Source organism: Amyelois transitella, chromosome Z (genome assembly GCF_032362555.1).
Source record: "Amyelois transitella isolate CPQ chromosome Z, ilAmyTran1.1, whole genome shotgun sequence".
Lineage (NCBI taxonomy): Eukaryota > Metazoa > Arthropoda > Insecta > Lepidoptera > Pyralidae > Amyelois > Amyelois transitella.
In genome coordinates this window covers 4,519,724-4,534,622 of record NC_083535.1, presented here as the reverse complement: position 1 = coordinate 4,534,622, position 14,899 = coordinate 4,519,724, and the positions used below count along the sequence as shown (strand labels likewise).

Sequence of the window (14,899 nt, the reverse complement as noted above, 5' to 3'; positions counted from 1 at the left end):
AATGAATTCTCTATATTAGGTAAATAAGCACTTATAGATGAATTTAAATCTTTTATTAAAAATATAAAAGTTATACGTTCATATTTACGTATGTTTCTGAAATGAAGAGGATTTAAAAAATATCCAATATATGCGGCGATATGCAATATTTGTGAAATTCAGAAGCGTAGCGTGCTTAATTAAGGGAAATATCGGAACAATTACTACGGTAGTTACTTTTGAATTTCCATGAATAAATTTATAACGTTTCTGACTGAAATTGATGATAGATGCTAATAAATAGGATAGGTATTTCGTGCGTTCAAATTTGGTATTAGGTAAGGTTTTCTCGTGAAAATTTAAAATGATAAATATCTCTGTTTCAACTCCGATCTGGCTCTGAAGCATAATGGCAGATTGTGCGACTGGGAACATGCTATAATATCTGGCATTCTAATTTCAACTAGGTTCATTCATTAATATAATCACGTCTATATCCCTTGCGGGGCTGATAGGCTCAATGGTAGAATTGAGATTCAAATATTGGCAGGTTGCTAACCCGTCGCGTCGTCTAAAAGAAGAATCCCAAGTTTTTAGCCTATCACTCAGGCGCCTTTTACGACATCTATGGGAAACAGATAAATTGGTCCTATTCTTTATTTGTATTGGTGCCGGGAACCACTCGGCACCCGGAAACCACATGTCCCATCAATTAAGGATGCATTTATAGGTACATTTGTATATCATTTTTTCATCGCTTAATTTTATCTTAATCTTAGCTTATCAAATTTTTCATGGTTTTTGTCTACCCCCAAACCATGAAAAATTTGATAAAGTGCGTGACTTTGCTTCCCAATTCCTAAAATGTTAGTTGATAACCTAACATTATAGTCATGCTTCTTTCCCGGAGGGGTGGACAGAGATAAAATGTTTGCCACTCACCACAATCCCCGCATACTTCTTTTGTTTTAATCCACATCCGTAACAATTCACAGCCGGACGGCAGCCGTGAAACAGCACATTTCCTCAGTAGTAAGATTTCAGTAAGTTAGGAATCCTTACAGGTGGCACTGCCATTAGTACTAATTGCATACTACTTGCTAAGTTCACTGCTAATCTACTTATCGTATACTTGGAATATGTGTTAGCTCACACCCGCTTATGGGTTCAAGGTTCTGACTTTCGTCACTCAATTGTATTGAAAATCTCAACCAATTTGAATACTCGAATTATAAACGTCCCTTATTTTTACTCCAGGTTTTAGTACCGATAAGATCAGCACTGATTTTAAGTTATGATCGGGATGCGCATTTTTCTAATTATTTCTCATAAATATAGCTTTGTTGTCTTTAAAAAGTTAAGTGAATGGTCTATTTATTCGAATGATCTGAAATTGTGATATTTTGCCAAAATATTCCTCATCTTATGCTTTTGCGATGTATTTTGTACTAGGCTGTAGTGTGGTTCGAGTCAGAAACGTTAAATTTTCTATCACCGTTATGCACGCAGCCTATTATTCTGCAAAATCTCAAAATAGACTGCTAACGTGATTAAACCTGCACTGTATGGGGATTAGATATTAATTGGAGCCATTGAAACTTTAACAGATATTTTTTTAGGTTTTCTAAGCAAATAATGCTACTACAAATTAAAGGTTGGATCGATGAATCATCTTCTACATAAATAAGAATTAATTATTAAGATTAACGTAGGTACGATAACATAAGATAGTTAAAATGAAAAACCAAGATGTAAAGGGTTGATAGATAAGTCTTGCAGTAAAATAATTAAAGAATTTTAAAAACAGCTCCTTGACAAATTCGCAACGGTAAACATAACCAGTCTACGTAAAATTATGTTTGTGACTTAAAAAATATCCCAAAAATATGTTTAAGCTATAAATCTCCATCCAAGTGTGTTTTGAAACATAGACGTCTAAGTAACAAAATGTGTTGCTCTATCTCAACCCGGCACCTCCAAGATCACTCCCTAAGTGACATTAATAGGACTCAGCACCTTAGATCAAGGAAAGAAACAGATCATACCGTCTTTGCCATTTTTTTAGTTCGAATAAATAAAAAATATATTCACTTTGAAGAAATAAATTACATAAAAACTTTTTCAAAATTTATTCTTGATTTTATTTTCTGTTTGGTCTTTTATTATTTAAATGTTTGTTCTCGCGTTACCTACTTATTAAATCCACTTGGCATTTGTACCAGTTGCAACCTTCCCATTGTGAGAAAAAGCCCAGGGTCTCCAAAAGACTACGGTTCTTGATTTATGTCAAGTTTATATTATACAAAAACTGTCTGACCGCAACCTTGCTATGAGCCTAACCCTAACCCATAATAAATCATGGTTGCCCATCCTATTGCCAGAATGTCCAGGTTTCCTCACGATGTGTTTAGCTTCGACTAGCTATCAATTTACAATTTCTTAAGTATAAAATATACTGACCAGCGGGGCTAGCATACCACGCGCGACGAGGTTTTTGTCGCGCGATAAACTACTGCTGTCTTATTATGACGTGAATTGTGACAGCGATAGTTTATCCCGCGACAAAAACATCGTCGCGCGTAGCCCCGAAGTCGTAATTTTTTTTGTAATGGAATTCTTCTTTAATTAATACTATAAGTAGTTTTATGTGTATTTTTATTTTAATTGTTTAAATATAATAAAGCTGTTTTGAGTATTCTTGAAATGCAATTCAGATATATTATTCAGCATATATCATAATTATATATAGATAGTAATATACATATACGTACAAATTTTTAAATTATACATCTCAATATTTAATTCCTAGATTATCTCCTTAACTCTATAACCTAAGTTTCCAACCGTTTAACACTTGACCCTTCGGCTACAAAACGGCTTAACTTACAAAGCAGTTAGAATGAAAATCATACTTAATGTATCACAATTTCTGTGTTATTATAGTTTGTAAGTTAATTTCATTACAATATTTAATCTAGTCGCCAAGATAGCCACTTCAAATTGTTCTATTTTTACCTACTGAGAATATAGGGTTTATGTTTAGATCAATTAAAGTTTGACTCCTTTTAAAAGGAATTTCTTATAGCGTCTTCAAAAACCCATATTCAAGCATCATCATCTTTTTTTCGACTGCATCACTGATAAAAAGCCTGGTTATTATGAAATATCATATCACTTATCCAGAAATTAAAAGCTAGTTGTTCCGTGTACCTACACGGAAATATCGCGTCTTCGTGACCTTGTTAACGGGATAACCTAAACTAATTTGGATCTTGGCTGTTTTATGAATGTGCATGCAGGTTTCCGCATGATATTTCATCTTACGATGTTCTTTTTAAACGTAAGTTCGTCATAGCTCACAAAAATTGGTACTCGCAAAAGTTGAATTCAAACCGTGGATACTTTCACAAGACGGATACTTTGGCCAGTCTGACAATCGACTAAAAATTATACATGACGTATTGATACGAGTATGTCCACTAATTTCTGCACATATGTACCTACGGAAAGATCGGCTTCATATTCAACAAGAACAGATAACACCACGTCAAACCTCCTCGCATTGAAAATTAGCATCTATTACCCAGAAATAGAGATCAACATGGTATCCGAAAATATATGATTGTTCGTACAGTCAACCGCGTATTAAGTCACCCAGCGTGGAACTCTATTGCCCGGCTTAGATAGAGAGGAATTTGCAATGAATTTGGGTAGTTTGAAGTGCTGTTTAATGTACGATCGCCAATTGACAGTCAACAATGCACTCATTAATTTTTCAGTCCGAATTGAAAACATCATTTCTATTACTGAAAATATATTCGTAGTTTTGTTTGCACTGATTTTAACTTTCAACAAAAATGTAGGTGATATTTTTACCATGAAGTTTTGATATGAATTGACTATTGCCCAATACTAGAGTCAAATAGTTAAATTTGACAAATTTTATATGATCAGTCTTTAAGAATATTAAATTATAAGGGCGTGTTGATTCCGCAACTTAAGAATAGGACCAGTCCATCTCTTTCTCATGGATGCCGTTCAAGACGATCTGTGTTCAGTTAGTAAAATTGTAGTACGCCAGGTGCTGAGTAGATTGTAAAAGCCAAAAGGTTAATTAAGTTCCAAATCTCAATTCATATTATTATCTATCATACTAATCATACTAATCTCATCATACTAAACCATTGACCTCCACGTCACCTTCAGACTTTTGGAGACTGTTGCCTGCTGTTTACCCCGTAAGAGATATAGATGTGCTTTATACAATTTATGTATGTATAAAATATATTCTATTATCACTTTGAAGTCTCAGTTATAAAGCTGTTTCGGAGGTTTACACTTAAAGCATTGTTGTACTTCCAGCCGCCTGTTTGATGTCAACTTGTTGCAAAAGTTGGTGTTAGTTCTTAACTGTTGAAAGCTTTTAATCATCTGAATCCGAATAAGTCCGCGTTAGTTTACTTATACGAATAACGTGTTTGTCTCGTTTATATTTATACTACCTGCGCTCCGGGGCTTCGCTTCGGTGGGAATTTCAGGATCAAAAGTACTTTTTCGGCGTACCAACATTACATTCTACCCATGTACATACATAATATTTGTAGGATTTACATCTTTATGTCCCTTTCCGAAACGAAGTTTTATTAGGTTCTTGTCTAGATAAATAAACAGAATATCCCCATTATAATCGTTGGTAAGTAATCAGGACAGAATGTCATCGTAAAAAATTATGCTTCACCATTCATTAGTAGCTAGCGACAGTTGCGTAGCGACAGAGTTTGTTGGGCCGATGACGTCGCAAGGTCGAGTTTCAAGAGTTGTACCAATGCGGGCAAAGTAAATCATTCCAAATGATTGATTGTGACTCCAAAAATTCCAAAAATTTATTGAGAATAAAAAAAAATGTGTGCAGCGAACGGTTATAGTACACGAACAAAAAAGCGTGATGCGCAGAGTGGCTCAGGTTCAAATCTTATCGCGGTCGTATACCATACCGATGACTGTTTTCCGAGTTTCCCTATAAAGGTTGCGGAAATCATGTGATCAACGTTAAATAATCTTTCCATCCAGGATAGTGGTCATAGGCGCACCCAGATCTCTTCTCCCGAAAGATGGAACCCAATTCCTTAAATCTAAAATGTAGTAAAATGGAATTGGAGTCCACAAAGGATACACAAACATGCCATTTTTTTCAGGTAAACCATTAAAATGAATCGTTCATATAAATTGAAATTTTCAATTGAAACAACGCACATTCGTTTGTAATTAATATGTTAATAAAATCATCGTTAAATTGGCACAAAACCATGAAACAATAGCAGAGCTAAATGTTTTGCAAAATGAGCGCATTTGGGACAATGTGCTTTAAATCACAAGTAATATTGGACAATGAATAATCAAGGTAGCAAACTGGACTGCATCGACTGCGCAAATTAGGGCGGCGACACAACAACCAAATTGTTCAAATTTGTGCTTTGGTTAGGAACATTTTAATCCCATTACTAAATAAGGACTAGACGCGTTTAAAATATACGACTAAATACAATAAAGAATAAGAAGAAAATAATAAAGTTTACATAAATGGTTTCGAATAATAATGACACACTGACAAAATCGACAAATTTATTTCCCATTTATTTTGAACGTTAAGGAAAAAGCCCATTTCAATTTTGAGGATTTTAATGCACAATATTTTGAATAGAACATTGTCTAGAAATAATCGTTTTACCGCCCCGATGAGATGTTCTTAGAATATCAAGCAAATTGCATGAAAGATAAATCGACCTCAATTGCTAACGCATAAAATAGTACTAGCGACCGCCCGGGGCACTGCTTGCGCGAACATTGTAGATTATGTGTAAGTTTGATGTCTCTAAGTGAAGTTTACTCCATTTCAGTCGAGTAGGGGTTTGCATGATAGAATACAATACAAGTACATCTACATACATTGCGATGGCCTATTAATGTTCTTGCTGCGACACCACAGAACCATGATCAGGTCATGATAGAAGACGTACTTTTTCTGATTAATCGTTATCCTGTGGCACCACGGGTTCCTCACGTCTTGATATACCTTTATATTTATTAGCGTTATGTCATCGATGAAACAACTAGTAATGAGTGTAGTTTGACCCTTAACCAGATACAGTGGGCAGTTAAGCAGTGTTCAAACATAATAAACATACCCACGCTTTATTTTGACGAGTGGGTTTAGACAATTTGTTGCTTTTGAATTTTGACCAATGCTTTTTGACGCATATGGTTATTTGACATATGATTATGATTTATACAGCGCATAACAAAATGTAGGGGGCGAAGCTGACGCCGTTTTAGATGCTGTTAAACTGACTGATTAACATGTCAACGCACAATCCAAACTGCTGTGTGTAGAGCTAGCGGTTTGAAAAGTTTTGAAATTTAACATGCAGTAACCGTATGTGATGTACTAAAAGAGTATTTCCTGCTTTAATCGGGTGAAGCCTCGAGCGTATCCTATATTAAAATTAATAACCAGAGTCAAATTAAAGCTTACTTTGAGTATGATGATTACTTTAAGCTTACTTTCCTCCTCTGAACGCAGCTCTGTATTCACTATTCAAGTTGAACAGATTGCATCAGGGGTCATTCCACTCCATGTTTTATGAAATGACGTTTTGTTACTTTCATAAACTTCGTCTCAGTCCCTTAATCCTTTCCGGTTGTAATAAAAAAAAACAGTTAGCTCTCGAAAGCTCATAACACAAAATTAATAAAGTCGGCAGCTATTCATAAAGTAAATCTCAACTTAGAGACTATAAAATATTGTGTTTAGGCGAAAACACTTTTTTTATATGTGTCGTATGCTCGTAATGCGTTATATTACAAATCGTGAGTCTAACTTTAATAAAATTTTAAAGGTATGTAATTCGTAAATAAAGTAAATACTTAAAAATTAAACCAAATTCCATGTCTACCAGTAGTTTTGACTACAGGTACATTGTCTGCCAGTCAGTCACTCAGTACCCGTGGAGATAATCTGTTTCTACTTAGTGCACATGTCGTAAAACCGACATTACAGTTGCTGTATTCATACTCGTAATAATCTTTGGACTTGAACACGCGGAACGAATCCTGGTGACCCGCAAACATTTGCACACGTCTATTTGGACGTAGTCGTTAAACCACGGCTGTGAACTACTGCTCATACACACTAGGAGTAAGTACACATGTTCTTAGGTTTATATGGATGGAAATTAACAAATTAAGCGCATAAACTGGAATAATGCAAAATAATAAAGTTAAATAAATGTACAGGATGGGACGGCATCAGCATTTTTCTTAGTGATAGCAAAATAATATGCTTCGGATATAATATTATATGATCCAGTAGAGGGAGACAAACACAGACAACAATCTATTATAATATTATATACCTACTTGATATTGATTTAAAAATTACACTGGCAATTAAAATAAAGTCAGTAAATTCTATATTGAAACCGCTCAACAGAGGAATAAATTTTAGGCGGAGAAAAGAAAATAAATCGAAGAAACCAGAATGATTTTTTTACTTGCCGCAATCCTTGCAAATTATTTTCGCTTTATTATATATCTTCATGCAAACTCGTCGATTTGGGATAGGTACTCTAGATCTGACTTTTCGCTAAAATACCCCTTAATTTTTTTATACAAATTACTTTTAATAACATTATAATCTCCTCTGGATCAGTATTACTTTATGTTTACTTGGTACAGCGATATTTGCATTGTCATTGTATGACACCATAGACTGTACGAATAAACAAGTAGGCAGCAAAACAAGCTCTGGCTTTGTCAGATAAAGGTTGAGACACATCGTCATACTGAAGTATAAGAGTTTTGGGTTTAAAAGAACTTACAAAATTCGAATAGCTCTATGGTTTGGTTATAGTTTACGTCTTAGCTATACTAGCGGCAACAATAATGATTAAAAAATAATGAAAAAATATGATCGTGAAAAACAATTTCTGGAGATTACATGCTAAAGTTTGGTTAATTTTTAATTAAAACGCCGAACCCACATGGAAACTGCACTCCGATGTACACACATATGTATAACTAGCTCCGCTCCGCGGATTCTCTCGCGTATGTACCTACTGTGGAATACCTGCATATAGTACGATCACTTATTCAATCAAAATAACAATCATATATTGATAATCACACACTTGCGTATCTATACCGTAGGTATGATAAAAGAGAGGCTAACGTTAATAACACTTTGAACTAAATTGCATTGTACTCTTTACTATATAGAGAAATGAGGCAGACCTATTAAAATTAAGCTACCTAAGATGACATATGATACTGATATAAATAAGTTTAATTAATTAAATGAATGGCTCAATGGTGGAATTGACAGGGGAAGAGTTAAAAGTCTGTACATTTATAAATAGTAGCGCGACTACATAAATGGATTTAAAATAAGTAGCTATTTGTTGTGGATACGGCCTTTATGATCTACTTCATAGAGATTTGATATTAGTGTATTTTTGGCCAAACAAACCTAGATTAACAGAGCGTGTTTACGCAACGCATAACTTAAATTTTTGCGGTATGACGTTATATGTTCTTTACATGGAAACTTACTTCAGTCCACTATAATCACTGCGATTTATCATCATGTATTGATTTAGATCATAGATTCAGCTTCAACAATGTTTGAAGAACTAATAATGGTTCCATTAAATATTTTAAAACAGTGAGTTTGACACTACCTGAATTCAATTCCACCGTCATGATAACAGAATTAAATGTAATAACTGGTTTTATCTATCTAGTAAGGTCTAAGGACAATGTAAATGTCTGAGTTTGTAAGTTTGTTTTTTTTTACCTCCTTAGGTTATACTTTTTTACATAATCATCATTAAATATGACAAATTAGGCGCATTTTACCGCGAAGTCAATGTCTTTTTCCCGGGTATTATTCGAAATTTTTTTAGAGTTTGACTATGCAAAGGCATGAAAATATAACATTATTTTCTGTACATTTTTTTCTGTACATCGTAGTATCGCAATAAACATTCACATTTTACCGAGTAATCTAATGGCCAAATCCTTCTAAAATCATTGCTATACAACCATAATCATCTTCTAGGCTTAGATGAGGAGCCCACCTATTCCCAACTGTCATTGTGTTTATTTGTTGCTACAATATGTCAAACAAAATATCCTACATGATTTTTTATTGAATGACGGCTGTTGGCTAACATGCCGGTCGTATTCACAGTTTTGCGTGCGTGGCCCTCATTCAACATATTTTATGAGTTGGAGCGTCTTAGTATTTCACTTTTTGTATATCTATGTCGCGGCCTGTTCGCTAATCATGTACAACATTATGTTAAAAGGAAGTATTTTGAATATTTAAAAATCTTTTTTCCCATTTCGAGTGTTGTTGCAAGTTACTTTACCAGCTTTTGGTAAAGGTTTATTTATTTAGGTATTTTTAATTTATTTTAGACCACACGTTGGCTATGTAATATGTTTAAAGTTTGTCACAAAACTTCGAAAATCATTTATCCTATTTTACCGATAATATAATTAGTATGGATCTTTAAAGGTAAATTGAAAAACGAATCGTTGCCCATACTCGTAATCCACAGGTCGTAAATTAGACTTACCGTAACTGGGTTAGGGTTTAAATTTAAATAACTGGGGCGATTTTAACTATGCAGCTAGTAAAATATTAATGTTTTCTAAGAACGAATAGCCAGTATTGTTTACAAGTCCGTTGATTCGGTGCTCCAGTTGTCATGGAGATAAAAATGTCCTAATTACCCGTTTCTTAAATTTTATGTCCATGATGTAAGTTCATAAAGGAGTTTTGGCGGCAATAAGTTTTAATGACTAGCCGATTCACTTACGTCGAGGGAATCTCATATTTAGGTAAGTGGATACATTACTATGATACAACATTGGTTCTATCATTTTACAAGTATATTAATTTCGTTATTCATTGTCTTTTATCACTTCCAAATAGGTGGCCAAAAATAAGTGGCATCCTAAATTATTCAAACTATTCCAGCAAATAAGAAACAAAAAGCAAAACCGCAAAGTTTGCTATTACGAATTAATAGGGGTGTAGAGTTGTTGTACAGTCAGCTGCATAAATCAGGTGTGCAGGCGACATTCGAACGATAACGTCGCGACACGTCGCCGCCCGATCGGAATGTACGTCGTGCGAGAGGCGGCGACATCGCGGCAACTGTTGACGTCAACAACGGCTTATCCACTTTAATTAGCGATATTCATTACCTTAGATACAAATAATATGTGCGAGTGTCCTTATAGCAACTAACTATTTATTATTTCATGTAAACAAAATATAACTTACGTATTTATGAAATAGCAATCAATGTGCATATAAATGTTTCGCTCGCGTATAAAATGTGGCAATTTATTCTAAGACTAGGTTTTGTCCAAATAGTTTCAGAAATTAATGTGTAAAAATTTTACACACAAACATTCGTCACAAACGTAGGCTTAAATTTTTACCTTAATTCTATTTGAAATAATTTTTATTAATTCTTAAAAAAATAATTGTAATACATAATTGTAAATGAGAAAAATGTATCTACAATCTAAAAATAATCTAAAATCAATACAATCTAAATAATCTATATCTATATAAATCACTTTTCTGTTTCTAATATATTTTTGTATTTTATTTTTTGATACACGACTGTACTTGCAAGCATTTACTTCTTAACGACTTTATTAACTTTCTTTTGTTTGTTGGTTCCGATGCGAAGTCAAAGTTTGCATCATGACAGTATTTTAGTTAACTGTGGGAAAGCAGGGTTACGGTATATTTATAAGAAAATTAATAGGTGCTTAAGCTTTTTTTAACATCAATGCAAAAAGTTTGACAGTATCAAAGTTAACGTATTTTGTATGATTATTATTTTCCGCCTAGATTCTTCTTTTAGACGATGTCAATTCTATCAATAACACTTTTACAGCTTAACGTATCTTTTAGTCTTTTCGAGACTGTTGACTCTATCAATCCCGTTAGGGATAAACACGTGATTATATGTATGTAAGTAGTTTTTTTTTATTAAATAAATACTGTATTTTTTTATTTCGTTAGAACAAGATTGCCCGTGTGACCTCTACATACGCAGATGACAAAATAATAAGGTTATCAAATCTCTGACCGTATTTATCGGTTGAAAATTTAATATAACCCATTACAGCCGAGAGAGACATCGTGGATGGTAAATGTAGGCAAGCACGCGACCTGGCTCTTATTCAATTTCATAGGCGAACTTATTATATGTCGACGATGATACTCGCTCACGAAATGATGAAATTGATCACTAGGAAGGCAAAGAATGCAATTTGTGATGTGTCATTTAAATACCTACAAGACAGAAAAGTCCGATATAATTTTCAATAGTTATAGCATTCTTTTAATATTATAACAGGGATGTTCATAAAATTTGTGATTTATGGAATTCATCGGACAGGAAACCTGTTAAATGCAAAAGTTTGTAAGGATGTGTGGATGTGTTGCAATATAATAGCTTAGACATATTATAACATAGGTTAAAAATTTATAGAAGGTGGACGTAGTCGCGGGCAATAGTTAGTAGTTTTATATGTGGCCCACTACATTTCAAGTTACTCTTTTATGGTGTCATAGGTACATTCATATAAGAGTTTCATTGCCCTTTTTATGTCTACTCGTACTGCAGCGTCTAAGGTAGGCACTGCTGAAAACTATTCGGTGTAATTAATGACTTTCCTATAACTGTTAAATTAATTCGTTGTTCCAATAATTGTCTAATTAGACAGTACACACCACAAAAAAAAGACTGAAAAAATATACAGTATTGAAATAAATAAAGTTTCTGCTCGTTTATTCATTGTTTGCTATAATATCAATTTCGCTTTCGTTTACCGGGCAAGCAGTTTGCTATACTTCTTATTGCGTGAACCTTGTGATTTACCCAAAAAAGTGGTAACTCCACGCATAATTTGGTGGAAATTGCTTTATAAATAGCTCAAAAATATAAACATTAGGTAGATGATTTTTCATACACATAAAATAAAATCACGCCTCTTTCCCGGAGGGGTAGGCAGAGACTACCTCTTTCCACTTGCCACGATCTCTGCATACTTCTTTCGCTTCGTCCACATTCATAACTCTCTTCATACAAGCTCGGCGGTTTCGGGTACTTTTGACCTGACCCTTTACCAGGACGTCCTTAATTTGATCAAGATACGTTCGTCTAGGTCTTCCCACTCCGACCTTTCCCTCCACACATGATTTTTCTTTTAAAGTTAATAATGATAACCACTATTTACTTTAATTTTAAGTAGATAATACCTATTTTTACACATTTTGAGTATAAAAAACATTCGTTCCAAGTTGACCAATATTGAACCACTATAGAATTATAGTCATTCAGCTCATTTTACATAAAAATTTAAATATTATTTTCAAAATAGAATACAAAATTTTACATAATCATGTCAATACCACTTTTAATTAAATTTACTACCTGTTTCAAAGCGCAAGTGTAAACGAAGCGGCTGAACGAATGACCTTTTGAACAAAGAAATAGATTTTCTGAATCTTTAAAACTACCTGCGTATAGGTAGATTCGTATCATATTGATAGATACCCGTAGTACGGACATAAAAAAAGAACATTAAAAAGCTCAAAACATGAACAATAAACAAATCCTGCGATCGAAATGATAACTGTTGGCGCATTGTGTCATAACCGAACAGCGAATAATTTTTAAGCACAGACTCGGCATGCAATTATAATGAATGCCAACTAACTATCGATTGACGATGGCACGCGACTTCGGAAATAGGGATGCTACCGTTGAGATATTGTCGATGAAACTTTGGATTCGAATTAATTTTATTTGGAAGCTAGGTATATCTACTTTTTTTATATATAAAAATAAGTGAAGTTAAGAAAGAAAAACAAGACTATTCAACACAGTATGGTATCAAAAGTAACTAAAATCGCCTAATAAGTTTTACGTGAGTTTTTAAGGCTTAGCTCTTTCGTTGGTACATATTGTTAACTTGATTTTTTATATTGCATAAAAGTTGAAGAAACCAGGAATAATTTAATAATGTTCAATTGCCTATTTCTAGATTTTATTTTACTTATGTTTGCAGTTGGATTTTGTTTGTCAATAATTAAAAAAACAAGCAAGTTTTACTAATATGAATAACTTAAAATTTATTAATTCCTAACTAATAAAACAATAATTGTTTTAAAGGCGTCTAATTAATTATAGAAATCATTATACTAGATGATTTATCAAAATATGTGTACGCCAACTTTTATCGATAAAAAATAGTTTTCTCCCTTTACTAAGGAGCTTTCGCCAAACGGTGCACCCATGGGACCGATTGTCTTATTATGAAAATTATTAATAATGAGCAAAGTTTCGTACCGGTAATTCATTCAATAGCATGGAAACCAAAATTTATTTAAGGAAAAGATAGGCACGTGATTTATTTTTGAACAGTTTTGATGGTAACAAGAAATTGAAGTTTTCAAAAAGAGTTTGACGTAATTGTTAACTTTGATATCAGAAAAAGAAGGACCTTGTAAAAAATTGTACTAATTGATATTTTTTATGGTAGCCTAGCGGAATTTTGTGTTGTTTTGTTTGTTTTTAATATCTTTATTGCACAGAAATTTACACAGTTACAAGAAATAGTTCATATTTATAAAAGAAATAAATAACTTGCAATGGCGGACTTAGTATTTCTTTTCTGAGTAAGTACCAAATTTTTTCAGTGACTGACACACAAAGTCATGTCGAAAGTACTGGGTGAAATTTTCTTTATATACATAATATACTTCTAAGGACAAGTACGACTATAGCGTAAAATTTCCCGAAATTCGCGAATGGGATATAAAAAAACTTAGGAAACGGTAAAAGCTCAATTTAGTCGATGAATATACCTTTAAAATATTAGCTCAAAGGCTAGAAATCCAATTTTGCAGTTAGCGCGACCCGATATTCGCTCGGGGGCCCTTGACACCATTCCTCAGATCTGAGATTGAGGGCCTGACACAAACTATTCCAAATTTTAGGGTTACATATTAAATTTAAAAAAAAAAAACTCATGTCCGTCTTTCTATAGTTCAAAAATCCACATGGCTAACAAAAAAGCTCGGTTGGCCGATAAAAAGATGAAATATATATATATATTATATATAAAATTATATGTATAATATAAATATTTATTAAATAAAATTTGCCTTTAATGTGTAGGTATGTCTAGGAAACGAAAATATAGGTACTTTTCTTGATAATTAACATGAGATTTCAAGGGCTTAAAAGTAATGCATTCTCTATTTGGGCGAGAGCTGCTAGGTAATTGTCAGTAACTCTAATTATCAATTCCAATATCAGACTATCTTAACTTGGCCTTTGAGTTTTGTGACTAATGATCCTGTCTACCTCGTGAAAGATGAGAACGTGAGTGTACTCGTGTGTATGTGGCTTGTGCTCAAGGCAATAAAATCTGATAATGAAATAAAAACAAAAACATTATTACTCAAAATACAAGCGCGCGCTAAGTGTACTGGCCTCTTAAGTTTACCTTTCAAATTTATGTGAGATCATTTTACCTAAAGATCGAAGGGCTTAGTTCAAGTGCTGTGGTATGTCACTGTTCGAGACGATAAGGTTTTGATATGTTTCAATTCAATACAAGATATAATAGATAAATGGTGTTAAAAATATTCATGACTTGAGCAGCTTGCGAAGCGGTACGCATTTATGGTTTTTATTTAAATTTCTGTTTGAACAGTAATTCCCGGAAATTATTTTTAATGCCTAGACTTATATGCTAAATTTCAAATCTATAGACTTAGGTTTTTGAGGTGTGCGTTAATATATTAGTCAATCAGTCATGC

At 33.4% G+C, this 14,899-nt stretch overlaps 1 protein-coding gene across 12 annotated transcripts in view; it reads right to left on the bottom strand.

Moving 5' to 3' along the window:
- Nucleotides 1-14,899, bottom strand: part of LOC106130554 (basement membrane-specific heparan sulfate proteoglycan core protein) — a 167,224-nt gene that overhangs the window by 80,421 nt on the left and 71,904 nt on the right. The window lies entirely within an intron of this gene.